The sequence below is a fragment of the Betta splendens genome, chromosome 3 (genome assembly GCF_900634795.4).
Source record: "Betta splendens chromosome 3, fBetSpl5.4, whole genome shotgun sequence".
Classification (NCBI taxonomy): domain Eukaryota; kingdom Metazoa; phylum Chordata; class Actinopteri; order Anabantiformes; family Osphronemidae; genus Betta; species Betta splendens.
Window position 1 is genome coordinate 17795374 of NC_040883.2, and position 6000 is coordinate 17801373.

Here is a 6000-nt window from a genome sequence, read left to right on the forward strand (position 1 = left end):
AAATAACTAATCATCTAGTTTTTCAGGCTTTGTACAGGATTATTATCCCTATTTTTCACTTTCATTTCTGCATGTTAGGCTAATGTGCAACAACTTAATGACTCTGCCTTATACTGGCAATTAATTATAATTAATTAGCTGGAAGAGCACCAAATGAACACTGTCTGTATTCTAGCACCAATACATATGATTAGTGCCACAGTAAATACTTGTTTTTGGACACTATCCCAGGAAATTATTTATAAAATTACAGCCTTGTGACAGAAAATATCTCCAAATGGTTCCAATAGACGATTTGATTACAAATGATTAGTTCCCCTGCAACAAGTGTTGCACATTAGTTTAGAATAGACTTATTTTTTGAGCCCCTTTTTTCTCTTCTCCATTAGGACATTTCATTTTTGACAGTGGCGTGAGCAGCGCAGATGAACCGCCTACAGGACTCTTGTGTTGTAGCTATGGTGATGAGACACTAATGAAATCATTTTCTGCATCCTCGTCTCATCACAGCCCAGTAATAATGATTTAGGAGCAGCTCAGCAACCAAGAAGAAGCCCTGGAGGAAGAGATTTGATCCTCTTTTGATGGGAAGTTTATTATTATGTCCAAAAAAGCTGCAGCCTTATGCTTTTACTGTACATTTGTGCCATTTGAGTTGTTCTCACAATGATCATCCCGAGACGTGCTCTGTGTTTGTCTGTCTTAACTACACCTGCTGTGCTCACAGCTGCATAGCCAGTGCCACTTTTGTTAAGAGACATTTAGACTTGTGTAAGTACAAAAAAAAAAACAAAAGACAAATGCTTGCAAATATTGGCAGACACAGGGTTTGTTTTTCTGGGCTTGTTTTCAAAATGCGCGTGGTCTTTACAGCCCTGCTTTAGTTCACCTGCTTAATACACAGACAACAAAACGGCCAGACAATTTCAGATAAAACACAAGCTGTCAATCATTACCACCTGCTGCCCGGCTCTGATGCATGCACCAACTGTAAGACCTGTCTGCGCCGAGTCGGCGCTATCTCCGTCTGTCTATCGCTTTGTTTTTGTGGCTTCTTCTCTCTTCCTTTCAAGGCAGAGAGCCGCGGTGAAAAGAGGCCATTGATTAGAGGAACTTGTCAGGCTTTCAAAGTAAGAACGGTGAGCGTCTGCGTGCAACAAACACACAACCTGATTGGCTTTTAATTACATTTCTATGTTAATAAAATTCAAAATTAATCGACATAGAGACTGATGCTAATTTCTTATTTAAATCAATGACCATTGTGAGTCTTGGATCTGATGTACAGTAAAGTAGATGAAGATAGATCAGATCTAGATCTAGAGGTCAGATTGTTGCACTTACTGTTACTTAAGTCAGCCATGTTGGTTTAGATCAGATTTAATAAGTACATATATCTCACTAAATATCACTTGTGATACGTCACTTCTCATCCATACACAAATGCTCTGAAGTCAGTGTATCACATTTAAGACAAGAGACCTCAGTTTAAGTGCATTCAGCTGCCTGATTGATTCACCCACGTTTTGCATGCTTGTTACCATAGCGACCGGATTTGCATGTCATGTTTGCTCTTATGCGTACGGTTCATTAAGCCTCTACAAACGTAACGGCCTCGGAGGTGCCACGCGGCCGCCACTGCTAGAATCCTGCCGGTCCGGTGGACGAGGCTGCTGATGAACGCCGACACAGCCCATCGCGTGGTGTTTGTGGGGCAAGAGCCCTCAGTCAGGCCCTCGAGCGCCTCGGTGGGCTGATGTGTCTTAGCCTGAGGGCCTATCACTCGGAGAGTCCTCACTCCACCGTCCTCTCCCTCGCTCCTTATCATTCAGCCGTCCAGCCCGAAAAGGACACTTGCTGCTCATTTCTCTGGGCAGCGACGGCTGGTGGCTCCAACGCGTCCAACGCTCCTTGATGTCCCACGCGTTGCACCGCAGCTCATTTGCATGGCGCATTGGACACAATAGGTGGAAAACGGGTTATTTTTCCCGGTGTGGATGTGACGCCGTTGCAGGCGAACACGTCTGCGTGGAAGTTGAGCCGCTCATACAGGCGTGTGCACACCGCTGCACTTAAATTACACAGGAATGAACTTCCTTTGAACTTAATTAGCACTAATGCTGGCAATTAGACAAGGTGCTGCCACCACTGAGCAAACTAATTCGCCAGCGCGCTCCAAACAGAGCGAGCGCCGGTAATTTGCATTAGAGGAGCACTGACCGCCCGCCTGCGTCGTCCTGAGCGAGTGAGCGGGCGAGCGAGCGAGTGAGCGAGCAGCCGGGGCCGGCAGTGATCTCTGCCGTAGATACTGTGGTCGGCGCGGCCGCAACCGAGTCTCTATCTCGACTTTTAGGGCTGAAATTAACTGCTGAGCTCTTTTTATCACTCGCCCCCCCCAAATTTAATTAGCAGACAATCAGGTGTTAAATTATAAACACCGGGACCTGAGGAACAAGGCAACAGGCTGCAGGGCTGCAGTCTACTCACCTCCAGATGCTCCAGCTCAGTCTGAGACACTAATTCTCCTGCATGTTGTTTCAGGTTTTCAGGTCCCATCACTTCACTAAATCTGCACTTTTCACCTTTGTTGCCTACAGTAACGATCACCTGCTTCTTTATTGATTAAAATGAACTTCCTGGAGCAAAGAGAGCTGCAGCGCTTGCTCCATGCGCCTCTCAGACTCTGTGGAGACGTTTCTATCCGGACTCATGACTCATTCATGTGTCTGAGCGTTCATTTGCGTTGCAGACTCTGTTACCAGTACCTGACTGGTTAGCGGAGGTCGGTCTCACTGAATTCATCCAACGTGGTCCACGCGGTTCCGTCAGTGGAACGGTTGCAGGCTCTGCGCCTCTCCATCCGTCTCCCTCCTGCTTTCGCTCATTCCATAGAGAGGCTTTTAGAGTGAAGATCTATGTCTTCTCTCGGCTCATTTCGACTGGTTCAGGCAGATTGCTGTTGACCCTGGGCTCGGTTCTTTTGGAGGCGTCTTCCATTAAAGGGAGATTTTCCTTTCGGCCGTTAGTAGTTTCTCAAGCAGGCCTAGTGTTTTTTTACTGAACCATCCTAATTATTATTCTAATTATTATTACATTCCATGAATAAAATGAACGTAAAGCTTGAGCACTATTTAATTATTCTAGATTCATTTCTAGACCTGAAATTAATAATTTGTACGTCATTGCATTCATTTTGTTAATTGCTGTAAATTATTTTCATTTTGGCTCATTTTTTTTAATGGACACGTCTCAAGTGGACGTTCACTGATGTTATCATGACATTTAAAACCACGTGAGCTCACCTCACTGGCCTGTGGAGTCTGTGGATACGTCTCAGTGGCTTTAATTTTCCCCACATGCCTGTTTCTTGCGCCTTGTTCCCCCCCTCTGAGGATGCAAAGGCGGATGCAAAGGCGGATGCAGGGGTGGCATGTGAGACATCCGCTCCTCTGAAGTGACATTTGCTTCTGATAATGGCGGCTCAGCTGGATCCTCGTCTCACATGCTAGTGTCAGGCGTGAGCAAACAACTGCAGTTTCTGAACAGAAAAATGCTTTCCAGTGATTAAAAAATGATTTCAGAGACAATACTTGGAGTCCTTTATTGGCTCTGGCACCTTGTGGGTTCTGTATCTGTTGATGCTGATGTTGTGATGTGGCCTCTATAGTGTTGTGTGACCAGAAGGGTTACAGACAATGGTATTTCATACAAGTCCTTTTATTTGAGAACAGCCTTGTTAATTCTCCCTCACGTCTCCTCAGTGATCCCTCATCTATTCCCGCTTTCCGGAGCAGCAGTAGGAGCTTTAAGACGGCAGTATGGAACTATTTCAAGGCTGAGCGTGGACGAGGGATTCAGGAGCGATCGATACTGAAACTGCGATATATCCGCTATAATGAATTACTTGAGGCACATGTGGGAAGCTGGAGAGGATTTTCTTATTCAGCACAGATTGCATTGGGTTTAGATGTACATCACACAGAAGATGACATGTTTGAGTTGTCACAGACTCAGTTCAATCATTGTAAAGGGTGATTTGACCACATTTGAACCAGTATTTAACTGGCTGCTTTCTCATCATCAGGTAGAAGTCACTTACTTTATTTAAATTTCTCTGTCATACTTTAATTTGCGTTTCAAAACAACCCCTGTAAATGTTAATGTTTTACTCATCAGACTGCGTATGGAGGCAGACACAGTTTTTAAATGATTAAAAGTCCTTGACAGGTCTTTGTAGGTGGCCCATGACTTTGTACAGGCAGCGTGATGATGTGCTGACACCTGGTAGTTTGCCAATTTCTGGAGTTATTGTTTTCAAGCAGCGCATTGTGTTTAGCCTGTTCTTTGGTTTATTATTGCTTTAGAAATAAGCATTATTAATTCTTGTATTTATTTTATAATGCTAAATTAACACTTCACTAACATCTATAGAATTAAACTACAGACTAGAGACTTTTTAATTTGCCAGCATCTTGTTTTTCTAGCAGGTTATTAAAAACCGCTGTTATATAATACAGTAGTTAGGCAACCGCTAATGGTTGAGGTAATTATCATGACACAGATGACATAAACAAGAACTAATGTATTAGGAGGAGGTTTGAGGCAGCGGCAGTGGGTCAAAAAACACTTCATATTCAGCGTGAAGAATGATGTTTTTACTGTACGCGTGACGGTTCCAAGTCATCGTGTTTGTGTTTATTAGCGTAACCATGACGACAAAGGTCTCGTAGCATTAAAGAAATTTAACTGAGCTGTTTTGTGACGGGCCTGATTTTATTTTTTTCAAGATGACAAACAGATATGCTAACTGTTATAACGGTGCTTTTTCCAGAGACGCTCGTATGTGGGATGCTGCAGATATATTGCACTTGTCGTTAAGGAGCTTTATGCGCTCTTAGCTGGTAGAGACAAAATTGAGCCATCGGGGTGGAGGAATGCAGAGGCTGAAGAGCCGCCCTGCCTGGGTGCATTTGTCATAAAAAAGCCCTCTCAGCTCTGTTCACTCAAGGATTTTGGAGTCAAATCCTTCAATACATATTACCTCACGCGGAATGAAATACGACATTCATCTGTTGGACAGGAAGAAAGTGTCGTATGATTGGGTACAGCGTGCCTCTCCTCGTTCGCCATGGAGCCAGGCTATTCAAAGTGGTTATAATGACAGCTCAAACAGGAAGCCTTGTCTGGGAGTAAAGATAAGGCGGCGCGTGTGTGCGTGGAGGTGCAGGGAGGGGCTCCGGGGGGACGGGAGGGAGACATGGCAGAAAGACAGATGGACGGTGAAGAGAGGACGCGACAGATGGAGAGAGGGAGGGACGGACAGAGAGGGATATTGGACAATATCAGGGAAGTGGCCGATAATTCTAACATGCAGCTCCTCAGAACGTTTGTTGAACTTTAAATAGGATTGTCTAGGATTGTTTCACTTTTACAAGCGAGGAAATTCTCTGATTATTAGGATTTCAGAAGAATCATAATAACTGTTAATAAAAAGCATCACGCACAACAGGTAACAGGTCATGCAGTGGAGACGTGTGGTGAGGTGACTACATCACAGAGGAGGGAGGAGATGCTGAGTGTCTTCTGTGTGCCTGGGTAGTGCTGAAGTGGATGGATGTGAGCTAATGTAGAAGGTTGCATCAGCAGCAAGGAAGCAGAGAGCAGAGAATAAGAGCCGGTCCACGGTGCGCGCGTTGCTCTTCGGTGCTTAGACAAAGATATGTGAAACACTCTTTAAAAAGGCTCCTAAATTATTTACCACATTGTCTTCATTGTGTCAAATCTACCTCTCGGGTTTATCAGGAAGTACAAATACTCGTCTGACCCAGTTTTTGGACTTGGCTCAGAATAACGTTGAATCTGGTTCAGTGCACCCTGGAAATTCCTCTTGAAAGTAATTTAAGTAAGTATTATTTGATATACAAATAAAGCAGTTAGTCAGGTACAGTACTGCTTGCTCTGTATTCTGGCAGCGAGTGTCTTGACTGACCGGGTCTTCAT